The following is a 27365-nucleotide window of genomic DNA, read 5'->3' as shown; positions in this document are numbered from 1 at the left end:
TTTTTTTAATTACTACAATCAGGCAGATCTTTGAGAAAACCAAAGAGTATAACATTGACACATGCCACTTACTTATTGACTTTAAAGCTGCCTACGACAGCATCAACCGAGGAAAACTACTTGAGGCTATGTTGAAGTTTAACATCCCAAAGAAGCTAATCAGCCTCACAAGAATGACACTCAAGAGTTTCGTGCAGAATAAAAATCTCGTCAAGTCTCTCTGAACCATTCTTCACCGAAAAAGGCCTGAGACAGGGTGATTCCCTTTCTTTCCTGCTATTTAACATAGCTTTGGAAAAGGCCATTAGAGACTCCGGTATCAACATAAATGGAGCAATTTTACAAAGAACTGTCCAACTACTCGCTTTTGCTGATGATATCGACATAGTTGGAACAAAATGCTCAGTCATTGACGCTTTTGTAGCGCTTGAGAGTGCGGTGAAGGAGATGGGACTAGTTATAAATGCAGACAAAACAAAGTTTTTGATCGCAACAAATAAAACTCTTGATAGATTTCCTCTGGAGATAATGACTTACTCTTTTGAAACTGTTAACCAGTTCAAGTACTTAGGAACCTTGATCTCTAGCCACAACAACCTGAAAATCGAAATAAATAACAGAATTTTCATGGCTACGGCCTCAGAAACCAACTCAAATCCAAGTTTATCAGTGTGAAGACAAAGTTAAACATCTACAAAACTTTAATCAGGTCTATAGTTACGTATGGAAGCGAGTGCTGGACCCTAAACAAAAGAGGAAAAACTGCTAATTTTTGAAAGAAAAACTTTGAGGAAAATCTTTGGATCTCTTCAAGAGAATAACGTAAGAATTCTTTACAACCACGAAATTTACAAAAAATGACAAATTCGGTGGGACCAACATTGTGAGAACTATTAAAGCATCACGCATTAGGTGGCTGGGCCACCTCTTCAGAAATTCTGATGCCGTCCCTGCCAAAAAAGTGACTTTTTCCACAATTTAAGGGACGAGACGTAGGGGACGACCACCTACAAGATGGATAGACGACGTTGAAAAGGACCTCAAGCTATTAGGAGTCAACCGATGGCGGGCCGTCGCACCGGACAGGGCCAGATGGAGGAAAATCTGCGAGCCAGCCTTGGCCTGTGAAAGACTGTTGCGCTTATGAAGAATTATGTTTAAATTCAACATATTTTAAAAACGTTCAAATAGTTTAGCCGATATTGAAGGTCGCATAAATAGGCCTATGCGGTGAAATTTAGGATTTTCTTTTTCAAAGCAGCTGGTATCGCATTTTAAGAAAAAAAAGAATATTTTTATTCATTGAATATCTGTTTCAGTTTTCAAGATTTTCAAATAAGGGTAAACACTTTATTTATAATATTTTCTAACTGATTTGGCAATTTATATTTTATTTTGATTTGGTTACATTAACTGTGACTGCAGCTATTTTTTTTTATAAGTGGGCGTATCATTTTTAAGTCTTACTATGCACTTTATAGTAGTGTTTGCTAGTTCATTATTTTGCTGTTTTTTTTTTCTTCAATTCTTATGATTTTCTCTTATTTGTTTATCCATTATGGGGCCTCAGGGCACTTAACAGTTGTGGTTTTTCTCCTGACAACAGAAAGGCTCCTGTGTTTCGACAGGCAGTGCGTCGCCTGATTAAGTGCTGTCCTGCCAACACACATATGTTTTATTGCTTTTTCCTGTTTTTTTTTTAAATATCTAAATTTAAATATTCTGTTTAGGAAAACTGGTGTATTACAGGATAACATTGTATTGAATGGGGGAAGAGAGTTAAGAAAAGGTGCACTGTCTACGTAAACAACTTTATTGGTATTGTGGATAACTACTGGTGATTTGTAAATATTTGGTTTACATTTTGTTTTGACTATCTCTGAAATGTTAAGAATTTATCAGAAAATTTTTTTAAAGCTACTAAGACTAAGATAAAACATGATTCTATGAATAAAGCTATCTTTTATCTCTATTTCTAGCACAAAATTAACTAAAGAAACTAAAAGTTCATTATAAATACTCAAAATATTTAAATTGCAAAGGTCAAGCTTGAAAGTCCCCAGAAACGATACAAATTATAACACTGAACTTTCACAATAAAGTAATAAATTATTTCGTAAGATATTAAGTATTTATTTCTTTATAGAGTATGATTTGTTTTACTAAAAATTCACCGTTTCTAAAAAAATTTAGATTTTGTAACTTTAAACTATTAGGTATTTGAAAGAATTCTTAATGTATTCCTTAAAATAAACAGACTGCTCTACATACTATTTGACTTTCAATAAGCCTAATGTATTGCTTAAAATTTTTCAAAAGTGATTATTAAATCTCAAAACTAAATACGGCTCTTATTCTGAAAAATCTAATTCTCCTATTTCTGAATGATTATGTTCTAAACGAAAATAAAGAGCTTATTTCACTACTGAAGCAGCAAGTTAGTGTTAGGGTAATGTTAAAGTAAGTTAAGTGATTAGTAAATTAGGTATTATTTGCTACTCCAGTTGCAAAAAAAAAGACTCAACTTTCTACAAACTTACGAAAATTTTTGGCAAGATTAAAAAAATTTAAATATCATCAATCTTTAAAAATATAAAAAAACATTTAAGTACTTTGATAAAAACTTCTCACAATTCGTAAAAATTTAAGAAACTGGCAGTTTTTACTTTTAACGCGTATTTTCTAAAGTTGTTTTAAATTATGTATCCCAAATTTTGCTTTAATCTAAAAGTAATATTTGTATTCAAATTTTATTTTTGACGTCAACTTTACCGAGTCTATATTCATTAATTTTAATATTGATATTGGAATTGCCAGTTTCAGTATGTAGAACAGTAAACATGTTTATTTAACTCCCTTTGTTTCCTGAGTATGTTTAATATTTTGCTTTAAATCTTGTTTTGTAAACTAGACTTTTTAATTCCAATATTAAACGCAAAAGTATACTAATTCTGTTTTATGAATTGAAATTTTTTAATTTAAATCCATTAAATTACTAAAACTTATTTATATTAAGTAAACTATAATGTGTTTGTATCCTAGTCCAGTCTAAGTTTTTAATTTCAACCTGCAAATAATTCTGAGCTATAAATTAGTGAAACATGTAAATGGAGTATTTTTAAATGATTTTATTCAGAACGATTTCAGTGTATTAAGTCTTAGTGTGGAATTATTTGTGTGGCAAAATTAGCATCCGTTTGGTATGACGTTTCATTTGGCTCCGTATGATTTATTACGTTTAACAATCTACAACAAAGCAGTACTCAACAAATTGAAGACAAAACCTAGTAAATGTGGAAACTTTTGCACATGGATTTTTTTAACTTTTAGCTTGAAAGCCAAAAGTGTTGCAAAACCGATTGAATTAGCGCAAAAAACACATTCATAAATTATGTAATTCGAGTTTTCGCGATTACGATATTGAATTTAAAATTTGTATTTAATTCAGTTTTCTACGAAATAAAAACTAAAATTTAAAATTTTAATTGTGCCAACTATTTATGCTCATTATATATAAATTTAGCAGTTTTTGAAAAACTTAGTGTTGCGATAATTCTCAAGTCCAAATTATTGTACTAAATTACAATTGTTCTACTTTATTTTAATGTTTTCTGTAATTAAAGTATTAGACACAAAAATATACTACACAGCTAGGCAGTTATCGAAACTGCTAACGTTGTCCTTGATAATTTCTCACTTGTTTATTTTTAAATATCTAATCTTTTAGTTTCATATCTTACACTTTAAAATAGGGACTACTTAAAAATAAAAGACACAAACTAGATAGAAATTTGAGGAAAGTCGTTATGAAACTTCAGAAAAATGAGATCACTGAAAAAAAAAAAACTCGTTTTCGCTATTTATAGGCCAAAATTATACGTCGCAAAAGAAAACAAAAGCTTAAATTAACAAGTCATGTTAGAATTTAAACACTTTTACATCAGAATGCACGTTAAATATTCTAAAAAATTCGGTGCATACGTTTTCTAACCAATGTTTTTTTTTAATAAGCGATTGAGACCCGGATAAAATTATTTTTTGAAATCGGGGTGGTATTTGTTTATAAATATAGTGATACAATTAAGTTTAACAGAATGAATATTCTACTGTTGAGGATACTGTGTGCCTGAAGATGAAATAGATAACTGGTTTCTTAAGACTGCCATTTAACAGAAATGTCCAAAAAATCATATTAATTTGTTCGCAATTGTGATAAATTTGAAAAGTAGATATAAAAAAAATATTTATCGAGATACCTTTTCTGAAAGTTATCTTAAGGCAAAAGCTGCTAAAATATTAAAGCCAAAATAAAACTTATACTAACTGAATATGTTACTTAGCTTAAATTTTTAAAAGTTAATTTATATTTTCAAAAACAAAATAGAAATTAATATCTATAATATCCGTATCAAAATTAACATCTTACAACTATAAATTTGTGAAAAGCATGGAAAATACAGGAAAACTAGTCAATAAAGATAACAAAAAGACCTGGATGGAACAGTTTCAATTGAGACAGAAGATAACTGTAGTTGGTCATGAAGTCTTGGAAAGAACCTCAAACAATCAGTGGTGGCAAACAATCAGAACTTAGAAGGAGCAGTCAGTGGTGGCAAACAATCAGAACTTAGGAGCAGTCGGTGGTGGCGGCAATTTTTAGCAACAATTCTGAAAACAAAAATATTCGTCACTTTCTAATGTATGTAAGAGAAAATTGGCGATTTTAAGTGTTCAATACACTAAAAATTTTGATGTATTGCAACACCAACAATGATGGCAACTATCTCACAGATAAGTGGTGCAGTGAAACACCATACGGATGTTGGTGTTGCATTACACCAAAAATGTTCTCATACACTACTTTACACAAAGTATTGTTCAGTATCAAAATTTATAAAGTAAAACCCCCAGAAAAGACCACCTATATGTAGCTACCTCCGTTAACGAACACTTTTGGGAGCCATTTGTTTAAAATAGTTCTATCCTTTATAACTTTATTTTTTATCTGTCTTTGAACAGCCGACCCAACTTTGGGCTTACGACTACTAATGCTCAACCCCCTAGACTTTTAATTTTGAACCCAATCCAGAAGACAAGGAAACTCCTGGATCAGTATCCCAGAGGTATTGATTTGTTATGGGAACATTGAGGACTTTGAGACTCTACAGATTTAACGTGCATCAGTCACCATTTACTACACGGGGAATCTTCGGCCGGCTGGGATCGAACCCACGAACTCTTGGATTAGGGCTTAGTGCCCTACCAACCAGACTGTCCCGGCTTAATCCTTCATAATGGTAAATTTGTTTCAACACATAATTGTATCAATATGGACCATTTTTATTGATGCTAAATTTCTTCATCGATCCTGTGTTTCTGAGGCCAACACAAGTGACCTTTCCTCATCATCCCTAGCAGCAAAATGACTCTTTTGGACCAATATTCACGAATATTTGCTCAATACGGGTTCAGAGGGCAGTTATTTTTCTGATATTGGCCCGATACAGAATTGTCCGATTCAAACGATATTTTACAGCCACTTTACAGCCCATATAGAGCCCTGTATAGAGTTCAGATTCACCCGATATTTTACAGTCATTATATAGTGTTAAATCTAGACATTCTAATGTTGGTCCCTCAGTGCATGTTCTTATACGATTCATATTGAGCCAATTTTGAGCCCAGCTGGGGCCAAGATAAAATTGTTACTAGGGATGAGATGACACTGACTAAAATTAAAATAGTTTTAGAAGCATCATGTACTTTCAGCATTTTGAAGTCAGTGGTAACCCCTAAGAACGCGCAGCACTGTGGTCGGTGCGAGCTGGGTGCGGAATTCGCATCGACCAGCTATCGCTGGAATTCGAATACAGTACACCTCATTCGAAGGCAAACGTTCTGTACTCGGAGCCATTATGACTCAAGTTTAAAATATTTTTATCCCATTGTTTAGATTTCATACGAGCGTTGTAAGACATGATGAAGGTACTGGTTTTTATTTTTTATACAAAACTCTTCTCAAAAACTAAATTGTTTAAGTAATACAAAGAGATTTTTGCTAACAATCTTATTAGATTTTATAAAACTTAAATTAGAGTGTTCTGAAAGCACTATTACAAGAGTCAATCTGTACATTAGCATAAAGTTTTATAGTTCTAATTGGAAAAAAAACTTATTTCAAAGTTTAAAAATAGTGTTTAAAAAGTCTGAAAAACTCTTGCAGAACATAAACACCATAAAATTTTTTAACACATGTGTATTAGCAGGACAGTACTGCATCAGTGGAAACACTACCTGCTAACATACAAGAGCCTTTGTTAGTGGTGAAACCAAGTACTGACAGTGCCTCGAGGCCCCCTTTATGGAAAGTCAAATAATAAAATGCAAACTCATATAGAATGCTTATAGAATAGCTTACAGAATATAAAACGCGTTCACTTAAATATATTGGGCAAATAGGTACTGAGTTTAAATAATCGTATTAACAGTCATAGATAAGTCAAAAGCTTTCATAAACACAATAACTCTGATATTGAAATTGTTTCTTTTCAAAAGCATTCTTTTAAAGAATATTAATATTGTTAAAAATAGTGATGATATAAATTTAAAATTAGATTATGTGAAAACATTTTTATTTGTAAATTAAAACTTTAAACCCCCTATGCGCATAAGTAAATTAAATGAAGAAAACCTAGATTAAAATAATGTGTGCATTTATAATAAATTGAACACTTTTGATAATCATTTTTCAATTAAATTGAGAGGATGCAGGGGAAAAAGAAAAAGATAAAAATAAATTTAATTTTGTATTTTAAAACTTTGGGTTTATTAGATGTCAATGAATTTAACATTAAAAAGATTAGGAGCTTCATTTTTAGTAATAAAATTTAGTGCTGAAATGGATGATTAAAGAACATTTAAAAATTTTGAAAATTTTCTACCCCCGAGTTTAAATACATAGTATTAGATCTTATTTAATTTAAACTTGCAGTCAACAACTGATTTTTTAAATATTTCTAAAATTAAGAAATAATTTAGTTATTAATTTTCTTGATAAAGATTTTGAAGGATGTTTACTACCTATGACTGTTGATAACCCTATTTTTTCCCAATTAAAGATAAGAGTTTGCTTAAGATATTGTAGGACTTTATAGAAGAGAATTTGTAGTTATTTCTATAGCAAAAATGTAAACGATTTAGAGGATATTTGTTTATGTGAGCTACAGCATTTTAAAGATTTTGTTAATAACAATTTTAGCACATTGTCACAGGTGACCTTAACCTAATCAGAAAAGATTTTTAATTTCTCATGGGGCTTGGGACTAAGTTTAGACCAAGGAAGAAATATCACTTAAATTGTATTCTTGCTTCAATCAGTATGGATTTAGATTGTTTTATTGCAAAATGCTCAAGAATATTTAATTAGCCTATAGAGGGATTTAGTTCATGGAAATTTTATTTTAAATGATTTTTTAAATTAAATTTTTTGAACAATATAAACTATCAGGGTTTTTATTTTAATTCTGATATTAAATCTGTTTAGGAATAATTAATATAATTTTAATATATGTGTTTTTGACAAAGCTTCTAATAATTTTCGCTTTATTTGCAAAAAAGTTTTTAAACATTTAATGAGTAAAGAATATGATAATACTTTTGTCAAAATTAATCATTCTAAAAACGAATTCGATAATCGAATATTAGCCAATTCCAAGAAAATAGGTTTAAAGATAAATAGCATTAATTATCCTTATTTACTACAATTCAATTCCACAAAACACAGGTTAAATTTTGATTTGTAACTTGCAGTACTGGCTGTTCTGCTTGTGGTCAAATTTTTTAAAATTATTTAAACATTATTTAAATAAGATTATTTCAAGTGATAAGCATTGTTAATAACAAAAACGTTATTAAATATTTGAAACATATCTGTTCTTACATGTGACTTTATAAATCTTTTCACGAGTATACCACACAATAATAATTTAAGGAATATTTGATAAATATTTGAATAATGAGGACATTAATGCGGATATCAAGGTTAAATTTATGTAATAAACACTTTTGAAAATTATTTGTTTTTACAGACAAAGTATTTCAATGGGTAATTTTTTTTCAAGTGCTTTTGCTAATATTTTCTTACATTTTTATGAACAAAAATATTTACAATAATTTATTAATTGGGTTAATATTTATTGCTGATTTAATTATTTTTGATTGTAATAACTGATTTAAAAGATATTTATCCTAAAGAACTAAATTTAATTGAGACTGATTCAAATGAAAGCTGCGCTTTTTTAGATCTTGATATCAAACTTCATCATCAGAAAAGTTTCATCTGATTCTACGATAAAAGATTTTAAGTTTAATGTTATTAGTTTAACAGATTTTGATTCTAACCTTTACTTCAAGATTTAAGAATATTTTGCTTGGTCAAGTGATTAGATTTAAATTTATTTGTAATAATAAAAAAAGATTTTTTTCCAGCCATTGGGAATTTCAGGATTACAAAAGAGAATAATAATTTTCCTCTTAATCACTAACTATGGATGTTCTTATTCAAAATATTTTAAAAGACTTCTAAATAATTCGGCCGATATTTAAGCCCGCATAAATAGGCCAATGCGGTAAAATTTAGGATTTTATGTTCCAGATGCCAGCACCTTTTTAAAAAATGTTTACTTATTGAATGTTTTTCAAGAAGCACTTTATTTCTAAAGTTTTCTTAATGATTTGGCAATTTATATGTTATTTTGATGTGGTTATTCTCTTATTTGTGGGCATTTCTTATGTCTTATTTTTAAGTCATAAGACTTACTTTATGATTGTCATTTATTTATTTTTGCACTTACATTCTTCTAATAGCTTTTTCTTGTTTGACTTCCCATTATGGGGTCTCTGGTCAGTTTTTGATGTCACCACCGGCAACATGCTAACACACATATCTTTAAAAATTTCATGGTTTTCTGCTGGAGTTGTTTATCTGATTTTTTAAATTAAAATAAAACAAATTTGGATTTAGATGCTTTCAGCTCTTTTCGATTTTGATTTATTGATTTAAATGTTACTTATTTTGTCTTTTTCTGAATTTGTAAATTAGTTTCATTCTTTGATTAAGTATTGATGAGTGTTTGAAATTAATGAAATAATACAACTGAATTTAAATTCATAAATGTTTATTGGCTCGGTAAAGAGAATTTGGAAAATTAAAAATTGTACCCAGGTATTCCCTAAAATAAATTTAAATTTATTAAGAAATAAAAAGTCCAGATTACCTCATAAATTAAATCAAGGTGAAACTTGATAAATCGATAAATTTTAGAGTTTTTTCCAGATGTTTCAACATTTCGACCATTAGGAAGTGCAATAAAATCACTTTAAAATTTTATTTTGAAATGAAAATTTTAAATAACTTTTTGAAGCAGACTAAATTAAAAACGTCAAGTCAGATCTAACTAAGTCAAAACTAAAAACTTAGTATTCGAGGTCTCTAGTAAGCCATAAATTGACGGAATCTGGAAATTCTCTAGTACAAATCTATTATTTGAGTAGAATAGTTTGTCGAAAAGATTGCAAATTTAGATTGACTAAATTCCCTTTTGATTTCTCTTTGACGGTCAGAAAAATTCTGACTTTGTTTTACTATTAAGAGTCACTAATTAGAAAGTTTATGGCGATAAAATTTAGAAATAAATTTTTGTTCAGTAGTCAGAAAATTTTAAACTTTAATTACTGTGCACGGAGTTTCATAAAAGATTTGATAGTTCTAGCTAGTCAGAAAGTGATTAAGATTCAATCCTCAAATACAATAAAAAAGCTAAATTATTTAAAACTGAGTATTAAGATATTAAGTTTTACAAGACCTGGTCTTAAAGTCATAGCACGTTAATTGAGAATTTTTCAAAAAGTATTTTCAGAGAATAGACTAGTTCTGAAACGTCAAATAACTTTTAGAAAACTTCTTTCGGTTTAATAATTTATTTTTACACTTAATTTGAGATTTAAATGCATAATTTTTTTAACCTTTTGAATTGGAAACGAAAACTAAATTTATCAGTTTACTTTAAAATATGATTGTTGGATTAATCATTTTTGTTAAATTTTAGATTTTTAGATTTTAGCAATTCTGTACGAAAAGAAAAAAACTTTAAATTTAGGCTCATATTTTTTGAATAACTTATAATTTACAAGTTTACTATTTTAGATGAGTGAAGTTTGAAGTTCAGTTTATGCAATTCTATCAAATTTAATTATATTACTTTCCTAAAACTAAGGAGACTATCTTAGAACTTGCGATATAATTCAGTGGCTTCGTATTTTGAGTATCAGGGAAATTTTTTTTTTTACCGGAGATTAAGAGTTTAAGGAATAGCAATTATGCTTTAAATATTTGGTACGCTGTGTGTTAGATCTAAAGAAGCTAAAAAAAACTAAAATCCCAAGATGATTTCAAACAAGTAAAGCAATCAAACAAACATAGTTTTTACTCTAATCATTGACTTACTACCATCTTTTTTTTTACGTCCAACAATTTAGCGTGGAATGAAACATTTCAACATTTTCTTAAATTAAGCATTTGAATTAGCATTTAGAATTAAACATTTGTATTACATTAACAAATCTAATTTTACAAACTGGCAAAAATAACTTAATATTACACTGGTAAGGGTTAAAACAATAAGAAAAAATGCCTACCTTTGTTTTCTTCATGTTTTTTTTTTCAGATCCATCAAACGTTCCTTGTAGTCTCCTTACATACATCCTGTTTTCACAATCCGTATTGTAGTCTCATCTCTAGTTAAAATTTCTCCCCACAAACACGCTTTTCACCATCTTCATTTCCATGCAAATTCTAATTTCCACAGAAATCATTGCCATGTGAACTGAAAGAAATAATATCATTAAGAGTCTTTACTTTTAAAAAACTAAAATTACAGATACTTAAATCATAAAATAGTATTTTGAACTGTCGAAAAGGGAGCTATGAATTTTCTAAAACTACGTAAATTTGTATGAAATCAGAATGTTTGGTAGAGTATGAGAAAAATACAAATTTGTGCAGATAATCTTCAATATTTTTTTTTAACAAAATTACTTGTTGACCTACTTCTAAAGCTTCCACCAGAATTATTGCTAAAAAAACTGAACTTTAAATTGTTTCTTCTAGATAGTTTGGGCAATAAGTTAATACATTGATGTGAAATGTTCCCATAACGTTATTCATTTTTTAGAAAGACCAATTACCTGAACTTAATTAACATATGGCGTAAAATAAACAAATAACTTGAGACCGGAGAAAAATAATGACAAATCAGATTTTTACTTAGAAATATGTAGCTATAAGGTAAATTCATAAGTGCAATAAAATTAAAAAATATTAAACTTTTAGCGTGTCTTAGAAATTTTAGGATATTTGTATAGTGTATTTCTTCACATAACTAGACTAATAAGATGTGGCATAGAATTTCACTAAAAGCAATACAGTTTTCGACCAACGATTAAATTCTAATATATTTTTACATAAATGATTGTTAGTAAAAGCATAAAGAAAAACGATCCTAATATATTCTCAGTAATAAAATTGTATCAAAAGTCTTAAAATATATTGAACGCTGGGTTTTAAGACAGGTTATCAAAGTTACCTAATAATTCCTGTATTTTCTTAAATAAAGAAAAACCTGGATACTCTTGTAAACGTCTGCTTCCGAAGGTGACTAAAGTTTTGAAAGTTCGTATGTGCTGCAATACGGTATTAACCAAGATTGACTGACGAAGACACTGACTAAGATTAGATATAGAAAAACTTATTTTCTAACTACTGTTACAGCAAGTGCGAGATGGCGAATAAATTGTTTTTTTAAAAATAAGTTAATATGTTTTCATAATGTAAAAAGCAATGAGAAAATAAATACTAAGTATTGTATAAGTATTGTAAAAAGTAATTCATTAAGTATTGCAAAATTTTAATTAGGATCAATTTAAAAAAAGCAAAACCTAGAGTCAAAAATTAATTTCTGAACAGTTTTCCAAAAAATTATTTGTCAAAATAAATAGTTTAACCAGTCTATAAAAAAGACAAGAGCTTGAAAATAAGAAATAAGTTTGATTTATCCATTTAGAATTTGTGTAATTTTTTTGGCACAAACTACAGAACGTTATGAATATTTGACATATTTTAAACATAATTTGAGCATAAATTTTTGTACACCGATATCATATTTTAAGTATTTTTTCTCGAATCTAAAATCAAGTATTAAGTATAGCCAATTTCTTCTAATTAAATTCTGAATATGATGTACATATTAGGATTATAAGGATAATATTAAGAGTAATTATTTAGCGTGCAGTAAAAAAAAATGAGGATCATTTACTTCATGATTATAAAGTCGAAATAGCTTAAAAAGAACAAGTCTAACACTTTATGGAGGAATAAACTACTTATTTCATACTCCCTGAATACCCAAGAAAATAAACTGAAATACATTAAACTTCAAAACCAGTTTTTAAATATAATCCAGTAAAAAGTTTGAATTTGGTCCTGCTAATTTGAAAAGAAAATACTAGATATAACTTGTAATGATAGTAAACTTACCTAATACGATTAAACTTGGTAATTTTTAGTACCCACTAACTTCAGTAGGAAGGCATATTATTAGTTAGCTTTTGCAGCACTCGTGGGCGAAGAAAAGGTGAACACATGCGTTTTTATATAGGTTTTAAAAAATGTGCGTGAGATCATTTCCGGCTACTTGTTTTTGTTAATTAATGAAATTTTATGTGCTTAGATCCTAGTGCTGGAAGTATTGTCCTTCTGATAACGCTCGTCTCGCAATGGACTGATCGTAAAGACACGGTTCCCAGTAGAACACCGAGGTCAAGCATCACTTTCTGGCAGTCAGTAAGCGGGTGGGTGACCTCTTCGATCAGCCACCGTAGGGACCAAGGGTGCGCGGTATCGGTCCAGTGCTCGACTTCAAGTGCAGGTCGTCGGGCTATCAAAGCAAGGAACCAATCCTGTTTCGGCAGAGAGGAACAAAATTGCGATGACACATCCTAGGAACATCCTGAGGTATGTATCATAGCCAATAGCCCATTGTGCAGCGCTAGTGCGACGTAAATAAAATACCTACCGACCTTCTGATAACGTTGTGGGCCGTAAGCTAGATATTTCTTTGGGATCCTTATTTAGTAATTTCTAATCACAAGAATTATCATTTTATATCGAGCACATATACACGTTCAGTTGAATAAATAAGTGGCAACAAAATAGAGTCAATCAGCTGAACATTTTGAAGGCGTTCGATTCCTACTCTAATTCTGGATGTCATTCTTTTAATCTGATGTCTAGTGCTTTAATAGCAAATGATTGAGTACACGGACCTGTATTTATTTACTGTTATATGCTAGCTTGTATGCTCTTACGTCAGAATAACTTGGCTGGTAGGACGATGAGTTCGATTCCCACCGGTGGAAGACGGGTTAGGAGAGGGTTTTCAAAATGGTGACTGGAGCACGTTAAATCTATCCCTGTCACAAAGTATACCAAATTCCCATAACAACTAAATACGTCTGGGGGTACTGGATGGGAGATTGATGATGCTCTGGTTCAGGTCTAAATTATAATCTGTGGATGGTTGGATGGGTGGTGTGTAAATGTGTCCTCCCTGTCAAACAGGACATGACGCATGAATGTTGTCTCCAGATCATCCTCAGAGATGTTTTCCATACTGTCACCAATTGCCCATTGTGCAGATTTAGTGCGACGTAAATAAATGTACCTGTATTATCTTCAGGAAGTACGGCTTATAAGCTATTTGTTGCGAAGGTAGCTCAAGAAAGAGACTGACGTCACAAAGATACATCCAGGATTGTTTCGGAATTCGAACCCGCAACGCCGACGCTGCAGAAGACTTTCCGGAATGGCGAGACTACTCAGCCTAGTTGGCCCCCTCTCAAACCCGTAAATTTATGAATAATATGTATTGATATGCTTCGCTTCAATTGCCAGGGTGGCGAGAATCAAAGAACTTGGTCATTAACAGAAAAAAGGCACGGGTTCTTTCTACGAATTACTGAATAGCAGCAGCGTTTTGAAGGCACAAAAATTTTAAATCGAGATAAAAAATAAAAAAAAACAGCAACAACAATGGTGGTCTAATGATAACTAATGAAGTTACCCGTCGAAAAGTTTATCATTTAACAAGGGAATAATACACAAAAGCTTTTAACTTTAGAACTAGAGAGGGCCTTATATTTTGCCGTGATAAATTCGGTAACAACTGGTTTTTACTACTAATCGAAACTTCTTTCAAAAAAGGTAAGTAGGTACTTTACGTAGTACTAGGGCAGCACAATGGGCTATTAGCTGGCCTCATCAAAAACTCAAAATTTTGAGGGGGCCTCCCTGGCCGAGCGGTATCGCCGGTCCAAACGCTCTGCTAAGCGTGGAGGTAGCGGGTTCGAATCCCGCAGTAACCCTGGATGTATTCTTTGTGATGTCTTTCTCTGAATTGTTCTATCTGTATTTTCTATTTGACAATGACTTATAAGCCTATATTGAGCACACAAGTCAGCAAATGTATGTAATTTCAATAAATCAATAAAATCAAAATTTTGAGAATTTTAACAACTGTGCATATTTTTGTATGACAATTATGTTTAAATAAGTATTTTTAAAAAAATTGAACTACTCTCTTGCTTGAGTAGTAAATATTTAGAGTTTTCGTTATTTACGTAACACAAATATTTAGAAAGCAGATTTATTTAAATTGACATATTAACAAATGATATAGTAATAATATCAAAATTTTATAATAATATTTTTCTTTGTCTCTCATTCAGATTTTGTCTCTGAAACTGTTTTTTCTTCTTAGTTGCTGCTCTTTTACCTTTTTCTTCTTCGTTTTCTCTGTTTTTTGTTGATAGTCTGCATACTTAAGAGGGTTTTCTTTAATTTCTTTCTGAGTTCTTCCATGATCTTTTCGTGCTATTCCTTCTCCGGAAAAAGAAAATAATGTTTAAATTGAATAAATATCGCACTAAAAGTCCGAAAATACATATTTAACAAATTGGAAATAATTATTATTAAAATAATTTAAAATTTTGATTCTTAAAAAAATTGATTGTGTTACACTTTGTTTAATTTCAAACTCGGAATCTACAATCTTATGCTAACTTGAGACCTCCACGGAGACAATTTTACTTCCTAACGATATTTTTTTATATTTTATTTTATAACCGTCCTTGAACAGCTGACCCAATTTTGGGTTCACGACAACTATTGTTCAACTAAGTAGACTTGTAATTTTTGAACCAATCCAGAAGACGAGGAAACTTCTGAATCAGTACCCCCAGAGGTATGATTTGTTATGGGAACATGGAGGACTTACATGGAGACAAAAACTACGAACACCCATCTTTAGCGTGAGGGCAAAGGGATTTAAACGCATGATCCCTCTACCACTGAAGATATGTGTCAGTCCTGTGGTCGGTGCGAGTCGGGTGCGGAATTCGAATCGACCAGCCATCGGTGGGATTCGTACCCGGTTCACCACATTAGAAGGCGAACGCTCTATCTCCTGAGCCCCCACGAATCAAAAAATAGTATTTTTAAAATCATCCTCAGAAATACTTGGCTTTAGATATTATCCCGTATTATTTTTATTTCATTTTATGACAGTCGTTGAACAGCCGACCCAATTTTGGGTTCACGACAACTAATGTGCAACTCAGTAGCCTTGTAATTTTAGAACCAATCCAGAAGACAAGGAAACTTCTGAATCAGTACCCCCAGTGGTATGATTTGTTATGGGAACATGGAGGACTTAGTGACTCGACATATTTAGCGTGCATCAGCCACCATTTACTACACGGGGTGTCTTCAGCCGGCTGAGATCGAACCCTAGTGCCCTACCTACCAGACTATCCCGACCTTTCCTAACGATATTCAAATTGTTGGATTTAAATTTTAATAAAAAATTAGTTTAAAGATCACAAAATGTTTTATTGTATTAATACATGTTTGGTTCGTCCTAACACATCCCGTTAACGCAGAAGAAAAGCTGAAAATTATCAAACGTCCATTTGTCTTCCTACTCTAATTGGATTTCGTACTCGTCCTACTAATAAATAAAATTTTCCTTTTAAGGAATTAATCAGAAAGTTAAAGATCGTTCCTCTCCAGCGCACCAAAGAATGCATTTCAATTAGTAAAAAAAAAAATTGATTTATTTTATATTTTCTAAGAACAAACGATAATTAAATTTAAAATTAATTTTTTTATAACTTCTAGCTCAAATAACCTTTTTCATTCTATTTTCTTAAAAAAGATCTATTATAAAATTGAAGACAGCAAGCTATTAAATTATATAGAATTAAAAAACAGTTTGATTTGGTGAAAAACTTCCAAAATTCAAGGTAAATTAAACCACCAAGAATATAATATAATTGGTGTTGCGATTGTTATTAAATCTAGCATTAAAAATACAATGGTTAATTTGAAAGGAACGGAAGTCAAAAGAAGCATAGTTTTTAACTAAATTATCAGGGCGTTTTAAGTTTAGTAAAATCTAAAATTTTTTTAAAGATTTCTGATAATAACATTGTAGATTAACACTGAATATTGTTCCACAGAGGACTGAATTACGGTTCCCAGTAGAACACCGAAGCATCACTGGCTGCGGTTAGTAAGCAATTGGGTGACTACTTTGATCAACCCTAAGCCGCCGCCAATAGCTCATTGTACAGTAATAAAAATGCGACGTAAATAAAGTACCTACCAATCCTATTTGGTTTGACAGCGATTTCCATTAGGCAAACTTAAACCTAGTCAATTTGATTGGTTATCATTAAAACTTTATCTAAAAATTTGTTCTCGGAATTCTTAATTGCTGGTTATGATAAATACTTGTATAGAGTTTCTCATCCAGCGATAGAGTAAAAAGTTAATTAACACTTGTGTTACTTTAATTGCATTTTGTATTCATTAACTCCACTCTCGAGGATGAATTTACGAGGTCTTTTATTCAACATTGAAATAGATTTTTGCGAGAAATTGAAATAAATCGTTGCGCACTTTTGTCATTCAAAGTACACCATATCCTGAAAAAGAATAACTTTTAGGTATTTAATAAAAACAAGTAATATATTCTTACTCAGGTCAACGAGAAGAAAAAATTATTTTTAAATTACTTTTTATTAAATAATTGCAATTTTTTCTTCCATATGAAACTAAAATTGATTCAATTTAATGAATTAACAACTGTATTCACATCAAGTGTCATCATCCACTACAAGTTTAACAAAATTGTATTTGAATTTGAATGGATGGTATTTTATTGACGACTAAAAATTTGAACAAGATGTATAAATACACGAGAGTGTTGTTACTTTACGTCGCACTAGAACTGCACAATGGGCTATTGGCGACGGTCTGGGAAACATCCCGGAGGATGATCCGAAGACATGCCATCACAATTTTGATCCTCTGCGGAGGGGATGGCACCCCCGCTTCGGTAGCCCGACGACCTGCGCGCGAAGTCGAACACTTTACGGTAGCACAGTTTAACGAGGACCCATACCGCACACCCTCGGTCACTACGCAGACTGATCCAAGTGGTCACCCACCAGCTCACTGACCGTAGCCAGTGATGCTTGACTTCGGTGATCTGCTAGGAACCATGTCTCAACGATCAGTCCACTGCGGAACCTTTACCAAGTAGAAAGACAGATAGTACAATTTAAATAAGGACAGAACGAAGACACATCCATGGTAGGGCGGGATTCGAACCCGCTTCCTCCACACTGCAGAACTTTTGGCAGGTGATGACGCTCGGCACAGGAAGGCCCCAAAAACGCGAGTAGCATGGATCCTCTTCATCATCAACTCAATTCGACTTTGATTGACAATAATTGCCAATCGTTATCGATATTAAGGAATATAAAATACGGGCGAGACTGGTACCAAACGAGCTCTTCGTATCTGTGCTTTGTTGTTGTGGGTTTTTTTTTTTTTACGAGTTTGTAGACTAGTGTATTCCGTCCAATTTTAGATACAAAGAAGGAAATCATGCCTGTTTCTAAGTCTCGTGTTATTATTGCAGAACTTTACAGTAAGTCTTTTTCTAATTTGCTTTTACATACACTTAAAGTTTTTCGAGATAATTGATGGTATGCTTGAAATTGTCCAAAATTCGGGATTGGTATTAAGTATGATTAATATACCTCTTTTATTAACTTTGTTCTCTTGTTAAATTTAAAAATGGTTCTTTTTTCGAATATTTCGGTGGGATATTGACTTATTTTAAGTATTACTTTTAAATTTATCAATTTCGCTTAGTTAAAATTCTCTTTAGATTATTGAGTAAAAACGACTTGAAATAAAATTGCGATATATTGTTGACGAAGAACAGTCAAACTAAAGTTTTAATAAACAATAGTTTTAATCTTTTATATATATTTTATTTCACAGTATTTAACGTGATTATTAGTTTTTGAATACTAGACATTACACATGTTTTAAATACTATATATAACAGTCTGCTTTTAAAACTTTGCAATTTTCCCCCTCCGATATTGAATTATAAAGTTTTGTGACTGTTTCAAACTTAATAGACTTCCCACTCAATTCCAAAATATTGTATATTCAAGCTTAATTATGTAGTTTAGTGCTATAAATTTTTTTCTTCAAAATTTAGGTTGCATAAACTTTTAATTTTGTTTAACAAAATCTTTGTGAAGCCCGAGCTTAGTTAATTTCTACCTTAGAATACTGAACTCACTATTTACCTGATAAGAGGAGTTCTAATTTTTCACCGATAATGACTTCAGTCGAGGGAAGGAAATGTGGGTGGGGGTTTTGGGATATACCATACTGTAAAAGATTTTTAAACTTATGTATTGAAAATTGTATTTTTATATTATACTAGTTATATTATATTTAGCTAAAAAATTTTGTTTAATTTGTTTTAATTGCATAAGATGTGTGTAATCCATTACCTTTTATGCGTATGCAAAAATTATAAATACAGTAGTTGTTGCATTTAAAATGTTATTTCTGTAATAAAACCATTTTTAACTTTTATAATAATATAAAGAACAAAATTAAAGAGTTAAATTTTCCATTTTCGTAAATTTTTCTGAAGTATGTCACTATTAAGGGGTTAAACTATAGTTTGTCTAAAGTAAGAGCTACTCTAGGTATTCGTCTGGACCCGTGACGGTGACTACTGTAACGAGGTATAACTATTTCAAGTTTAGGTGTGGGGTCGTTGTTTAGAACAGGATTTGTCTCTGGTCGACGAGGGAGGGGCCAATCTTTTTCTTCGGTCTATTTTGTTAGCCCTAGAGCAGGGATGAGCGTTTTTTCAACAAATCTGAAAAGCTTAGTGGGCTAAGGAAAATCTTCTTCTAAAATACAAAACTATATAAAAGTTTGAAAATATTTGAGATGAATGAAATTACGATTTAATTTTTAAAAGTTACATATATTGAGTGTCGAAGTGAGGTGTACTTATTTTAAGGTACGAGGGTAAATGCTTATCTGTTAATCTATTTCTGAAGTGATTTTTTTTTTCAAAGGTTTGCTAGTTAAAAACACTTGTTCACGCATATAAAATGAAGCAAGCATAGTACTGATTTTCTGGGCATGAGAGTTTAGATTTGGGAAACCAGCGTTTGGTAATTTGTAACTGTGGCATATTTAAAAGCAACTGTTTTAGATTGTTGCATTGAAACTAAATTAAAGCTGCAAATCCAACCCCACTGTTTCACAATTTAAGTTGAAAGGCAAGGTATCTAATTCTATTTTACTGGCACTGAAATCTAGAAATCTGAATATATAGCTTAGAGCTCTAGCATTGTCGTAGCATTAATCTAATATTATCGATTTATTAGTTATAAGTATACAATGTTCATCAGCGAACTTAAAGTATATTACGTTAAAGTGTATAAACATACTCCACTGCGCACGCACTAAATTTTATATTTTTAAAGACTGGTTTCCTATTTTCTTGCAGGATCCAAGAAGCTACCTGAAAATAGATGTTTGATGCTTTACACAAAGTTGCGTATTCTAGATTAAAAAGCTCTACTCCTTACAGAAGAATGTTGATCATCATTATCCGATTTAGATTGGGTAAGGAAGTTAAGATTTATTTTGACCTGATCAATGTATTGTTTGATAGAATTTTTATTCTATGAGTCTACTGTTTAACATTTCATCATTAGAACGTTGTATTCATTGGCTTTTGAAAACCTTTTAAATTTTTGATCCACCTTTTGAAATCATATTAATTTTTTCTCACTCACAAATGAAAATGAAAGTAGACTCATAAAGACACTTGAATATTTTTAAGCTTTGAAAATTTAACCTTTTTGTCTGAGTAAATTAAAAGATTAAATTTTCAATTTATTATACATTATATAAACTTTATATAAAGACATATCATTTTCTGAAAATTTCGAATTTTTGCTCTCAGAATTTTGTTACAATTTAAATGCATTTCCAGAACGAAGATTTCTACGCAATCACACATGATAATAGTTTACTTTAGACTTGATTGAAACTTTGCATATAGATTCTGTATAATGTTGGCGATGAACTAAGAGCTAGGGTGCGAGTGTGAATTTATTATTTTTATCAAGCTTTAAGAATATTAAATTTTTCATTAAAAATTCAATATTAATGTGTAGTTAAGTCTCTTTTTGAAATTATAAAATAGTCAAACTCGGGTAATAACATTAATTTAGGTATTTTGAAATTTAGGAATTAGAATTTACTGTAGAGCCGTTAGCGTGGCATGAAACATGTGTAGTTTTGAACTTATTTGAACTAATAATAAGTTCAAAATTTATTATTCGTTGATTCATTAAATTTATTGTTCATTAAATTTAATTTTAAAAGTCTTAAACTGCGTAAATCCTTCCACGATCAGTCTGATGGTAACGAGCTTCTAAATCATGAACGGACTGAGGATATTTTACGTCAGAACTGTGGTCGGTTACAGCGAAGAGCAGAATTAGCATCTATCAGCCTATGCTAAGGTAGCATCATTGGAAGGCTTACGCTCGGGGGGGGGGGGCACCACGGATCTTAATTGGTTTTTTAAGGCTACAGTGGACTACTCCCGAAATCGTGAAGCTCTCTAAAATCGATTTTCTAACTTTGACTATTTTATAATTAAATGATATGAAAAGCATAATAAAATCTCAAGAATTTGTGAAACATTTGACAATATTAGTGTTATTTTGCTTTTTATTAGGAAAAAATTTTTCTCAATAAAAACTTTGCATTGAACTGAAAATTGATTTAGTTCCATGCTCTATAATTTTGACTATTCCATGAAACTTTTTTGACACTCTAGATCAATAAAAAAACTTGTGGCAACTTATTTTGAAATTTTCTCGCTGCAACATATTTTATAGTAATTTCAATGTTGCAAAACGATCATAAAGGGACTATTTTCATGTTTTTTCGCCGAAACTTGCTTTTTCTACTCAGTATGGAAATTTGTTGAAAATTGTCTAGATTTTCCCTACATTTTAGAAAGAAATAACGAGTTAAAATTGTCAAATCTTTGCACTAAATTTCTCTTTAAATTTTAAGATCTTATTTAAACTTAAAAATTGACACTTTTTTTTAAAGAAATTAAAAATTTTCTTGTTATAGCATGAATTATGTATAAAATTATTTTTAATATTCTCTCTAAATATAAACAAGTTACAGCAATGTAGCAGTATTTTTTAAGTATTGAGCAGTGTAAAGTATTTGTGTTTCATTTAGTTACTTGGTTGTACGGGGGGTGTTAATTTCTGCTGATAAGAGCTCCTAATGATCAGGAGGCTAATGAAATTTGGTCATTTCACCAAACCTCCAAAATAACTCTTACGACTGTAAATTTCTTAATTCCGTGGTTATTTAAAGTTTTTGGTAATTGAAATTTCGTTTTCATTTAAACTTCGTCAGCATTTGTTAATATAGATTTCTGTGATAGATATTTGAAAAGCACGCACATAGCTCAGAGGTCGTGTGAGTAGGAATTAAATGTTCGGACTGGTATGAACATCGCTAAAAGTTTTTAAGAATTTTGTAAAATGATGAAATTTTTGTAAGTGACTCGGGAAGTTTACCGAGATTTGCGTAGCTAATAGTTATAAAACTTCACCCAATAATATCAAACGCTGCCTCTAACTAAGTTTTTACTAACTACCCCTATGTTAATTTGACCATAAGAATAAAGACATTTTGTTTTATGTTTAAAACTAGGCTTTGCATTGACTACTTCATCGTCATTAAGTCACCTTGGGGAGCATATTTTTAAAGATGTCCGTTGCTGACCTATCCACCATGAGGATCGTAGTTTGCCAAGATGTCCATTGCTGACCTAGCTGCCATGAGGATCGCAGTTTGCCAAGATGTCCATTGCTGACCTAGCTACCATGAGGATCGCAGTTTGCCAAGATGTCCATTGCTGACCTAGCTACCATGAGGATCGCAGTTTGCCAAGATGTCCATTGCTGACCTAGCTACCATGAGGATCGCAGTTTGCCAAGATGTCCATTGCTGACCTAGCTACCATGAGGATCGCAGTTTGCCAAGATGTCCATTGCTGACCTAGCTACCATGAGGATCGTAGTTTGCCAAGATGTCCATTGTTGACCTAGCTACCATGAGGATCGTAGTTTGCCAAGATGACCTACTTCAGTTGCCTAGTTGTCATGACATAACAGAAACGCTGATTGTATTTCTTCAACTGAACAAGAGGTTTATTTTTATATTCTCCTTGAATAATATGAAAATTCCATTTTCAATATTTTGATTATTTAAATTTAAATTTCTCTCTCATAAGAATTAGGTTCTATAAATATTTTTAATTAAATCTAAACACATATTTATAAATTATATGAAATTTTAAATATAGATTGCTTAAAAGTTTATTTCAGAAATTTTTCTTAAACGTAAAGAATAATTAAATCTTAATTAGCTTAAATATTTCTTTTTATCATACCTAGAAGTTTTTAGTCTTAAATTATTTTGAGTCATATTTACCCATTAAATTTGGTCTCTAAAAATGGGATGCACCTTTAATGTCTCGGCTATCTTTAATGTCTATATGCGCATTGTCAATAGTCTTAAAATTATTAAGACAAGCTTATTGTTATCTATTGCTCATTATCAGCTATGACATAATATTTAAGAAAAATTAAATATTAGCTCAAAAGAACTAATTTTGATTTATTGTATTTCCTCGGAACTATTGTCTAGTACACTATCTGAATTGTATTATTCAAAAGAATTGTTTTGGTGTGCCAGTTTAAATTCAAATCATTAAATTCAGAGAATTGTTAAAAATCAATATTTCCATTCTATTCTCAGACGAAACGTATTTAGATGAATAAAACTTTATATCGGATTTAATTTTGGTATTACAAATATTTAAATATTCTTTTTCAATATATTTCCACCAAATATATCATGCGTTACTTTCATATTTTAGAATCTGTTGAAGTAAATGTGTGGTTGGGGGGGGGGTAGTTAATTTAAAAATCTACTGTTAAAATACACTTAATCTGAAGTTTAAGCAAAACTTAAGTAAAAAAGATTTGAGGAAGTTGTATCTAATAGACAAAATTCGTATCTCAAATTTTGTTGGATATTATTAAAATAAACTAACTCTTAAATTTGTCTTGATCTTTAAAATAATTGATCTTTAAAAATTAATAAATTGATCTTTAATTGATCTAAATTGATCTTTAAAAAATTCCAGGGTTCAGATAAAAACCGGTATTTATTAAATCAAAATTTTAAAACTCTTTGAGGTAACGAGATGCTTAGAAACCGGAAAACTAGTACATAAAATATCACAAATTTAGTGTTACCTTAATAAAACACACGGTATGAAATTGATAGTTATCAATTAATCCCCACCTCACCAGTAAAATACTTATTAAATACCAGTTTTCGAATTTAAGGTAACCCGTACTGTTCGAAATACCAATTTTATCTTACTATTCCGGATCTGTCTGTCTGTGCACCCATCAATTAAATTATTTAAAACCATTCATGCAATAACGTCTAGCTGTCTCGTCATAGTATCGCATTTTTCAAATTTTATTTTTGTCCTAATCTTAGTTAGCTTTGATGAAAAGCAATTAATGTTGTATAGTTAAGTTGGCACTTCTCACATTAGGTCTTATTTTCATTTACGTAATTGTATTAAGATAAATTTCACAAAACAAATTTAAATTTATAATTTGTCGATCATTTATATAGTGTAGGTAATAACCATTCTAGGTATTTATTCCAAATTTAAAAGAATGTGCTTTATATAAAGTTTGAGAACGAAACTATTAAATCAAAAATTTATGAAAAATCAAGACAGTCTAGTAATTAAGTTAGCGTAGTGGAACGCGTTACGTTTGCTCAAGAAATGTTCTAATTTTGCTACTCAAAAGAAAACTGGTCGCTAACACGATTTGGCGTAACAGTAATTTTTATCTGTAGATCGAACTAATTATACACATTATCGCATGCACTGAAAATGTTAGATAAGTTAGAATTTTGGTAAATAAAATATTTCAACTTACCAGTTGATTTCTTAAGATAAACTGAAATTATATTTCTAATAAGATATTTTTAATACATTAATAAATGGGTCTCTACAAAACTAGTCTTGTTTTTAATCTTATTTCTCCGCCGAGTTTATTTGCATAACGATAATCTTTAAATGGATTTGCCTCAATTTGCTTCATATCACCTCTTAAATATTTTTAGCTGTTTTGGTACATATTCAGTGTCAAAAGTATCTGTTCAAATAAAAATTTCAGCACTGAACAATATTTATTACGGATGTTTCGGCTAGTTTAGCTATTCGAAACTGGCTATGAGCATAGCACGTGATAAAAGGATATCTTAAAAATTTAAAAGAATCTGACACTATCTAGCCATAGTTTCAAAAAGTAAATAAATTTAGAAAATTTTCCCTTTTTAATGTAAATATGCCTGGATGAGCAAATTTGAGGCAATTCATGTTTAAGGAATTGAGTTATGCATTCATATTTCATGTACGTTATTTTTGGCTAAATACTAACATACGACTAACATAATACTAACTATAACATGTATTTTAACCATAAGCTAACATTAATTCATTGACTCGGCGGCAAAATAAGTTTAAACAATGGTGCATAATTACGCGGTAAAAGTTATAATATTAAGAGTATACTTAAAATTTAATTTTGAAATTAAATTTTTATCAATTATAAGATAGTAATTTTTTTTTAATTAGGGTTATGCTGTTTCGATCATTTTCAGTTATTTTTATTAAGTTTAGTGAATATTGCATGGAAAAACTTTTAGAAATATTTTAGAAGTACTGAAATTCAGCTTTGTTCGAATCCAAATTTCTAATTCGGATAAAATAAAATTTTGTAACAGGCGCATTAAAGATACCAACAAAGTTTTAAAAACGTGCATCTATTTTAATAACTATTTGCAAAATCTGAATTTTTATTTTGAAAATAAAACAAATTCTTAACTCGAAAGACATTTTAGAACTGGTGATTTGTACTAAGACTGGATGACTTATACCAAAAAGCTAAAATTAATAAAACACAAATTAAACTTTTTTAGCTTTAATTTTGAAGATCTCTTGAGCAATATAAATAATAAATACCCTGAAACAGTCTTAATTCATGAATCTTTTTTAAATGCATAGTCTTGTAATTGTCCATCCTCTCGCACATTTCTGGATTATTTTCTTACAGTAAGATTTCTGAAGAATGAAATATAAATGAACGTTTAAAATTTTATAATTATTTTTTATTAAATGTTGAATTAGTCAATATTTTATTAAAAGTGAAGTGTTAAATAATGGTCACATATGCGCAATTCAGGAAAGAATGTTAATTGGCTGTAAAATTTGATCAAAAATAAAACATGTTAAAATGAAGTGTGGTTGAAATTTTTCCCGGATTAACTCTTTTGCAGAGTTAATCTTATCACAAACCATAACATTCTCATAGTGGATGCACAGCTCCAAATGTTAAATTCCCGATACTGTCTGGTCAGGCCCTGGTTAAGTAATATTTTAGCTCTACAAAGTTACGCAAAAAATCTGAATTTAACGCGTTGGCAGAGCGTAGCAGTGCAGAATTGATTAGAGGGTATATGAAATCGTTATACGTTTAATGTATACGTTTAATGTAAACTTTCATATGTTTCTAATAAAATAAAATATGTATTTATGCGTTTTAAAAAAAATAATAGGTTCAACGTATTAACGTATAAATTAAATGTTGCCAATTTTTAAGATTTGAAAAATCGTAAGTTTGGTGCTAAGTAAATATATAGATTTCGACTAAAATGAGTGTTTCAAAAGTTCTCTAACTCGTATTTTTAAACTGAACTATTTCTTTTAACTATACCGATCTCGTGCAAAAGTGCTACAAATATAGGTTCTTGGTCAGAGAGGGCAAAAATTTCGGATAGAAGTTTGAATCTACTATTTGAAGATACCCGAATAATCCATGAGGTAAAGTATATACAAACTTTCTTAATGTGTTCATTTTTATATCTAACAGCAAAATTTTGAATAATTTTCAGATTCTCATTGTAAGTTGCAATTGCGTTGAATACTTTAAGAACCAATGACGTAGATAACAATAAGCTTATTTAAGTGTTGTGTATTTTAAACTATTTTATGGAAAGCAGATTTGCAAATTCCGAGAAACATGATTTACATTACATTGCAAATGCACAAAATTCTAAGAATTCAAATCCATATAACAACTTTCTTTAAAAAATTGCATCTTTTTAGTAAATACTAAGCCATTTAAATTTTTAATTCAAATAAATGACATGTAACTTGTTAAACCTATTAGAAATGTGCTATAGTATAATTCGTGTTATAAATCAAAAATCGTCAAATAAATTCGTAATATATAAATTCGTGAAAAAAGCTCTTTCGACAAAATACTAAAATAGAGATCCATCGACAAAGACTATTCACTTCTGCCTAGCTTAATAGTATGAGATTGGCGCAGCTGATGCTCTCTGGTTATTTCAGTTTCCGTTTTTAAAAGCGCTATATGTCTAGCCACCTCAGCTAGATTTGACATGTGACATTTTTAGAGGCAATCATTGGTTGATTCACCGTGTAAGAGAAATAGTAACTTAAAAAAAACAAAGCAAACGTTGCCACCGGTGGAAAAGAAATACAGCCAAAATTTTGGAGCCACGTAAGAAAATTATATATATTAGATGTCATAAATGATACGAAATCAGGGTCATATAATTCAAAACGTTAAACCAACTTTTGGAATCGCTAATAGTGTTTACCTATATTAAGTTAAATTGTCTGAAGTAT

At 30.5% G+C, this 27365-nt stretch overlaps 2 long non-coding RNA genes across 2 annotated transcripts; one reads left to right on the top strand and one right to left on the bottom strand.

The window, feature by feature from the left end:
* Window positions 1-1342: 1342 nt before the first annotated feature.
* On the bottom strand, window positions 1343-12708 carry LOC147812662 (uncharacterized). Its single transcript, XR_015433351.1, has 3 exons — window positions 12593-12708; window positions 10696-10883; window positions 1343-4668 (listed from the first exon to the last, which is right to left on the bottom strand). It is a non-coding gene; the product is annotated as an uncharacterized LOC147812662 (long non-coding RNA).
* A 5259-nt stretch (window positions 12709-17967) lies between these two features.
* LOC147812661 (uncharacterized) lies at window positions 17968-23070 on the top strand. The gene is made up of 3 exons (XR_015433350.1): window positions 17968-18110; window positions 20016-20134; window positions 22265-23070. It is a non-coding gene; the product is annotated as an uncharacterized LOC147812661 (long non-coding RNA).
* The last annotated feature ends 4295 nt before the right edge of the window (window positions 23071-27365 follow it).

The sequence above is a fragment of the Parasteatoda tepidariorum genome, chromosome 4 (genome assembly GCF_982258835.1).
Source record: "Parasteatoda tepidariorum strain Cologne lab strain chromosome 4, Ptep-v5.0, whole genome shotgun sequence".
NCBI classification, from domain to species: domain Eukaryota; kingdom Metazoa; phylum Arthropoda; class Arachnida; order Araneae; family Theridiidae; genus Parasteatoda; species Parasteatoda tepidariorum.
Note: the sequence above shows the minus strand (reverse complement) of the source record. Positions and strands in the feature narration are given on the sequence as shown.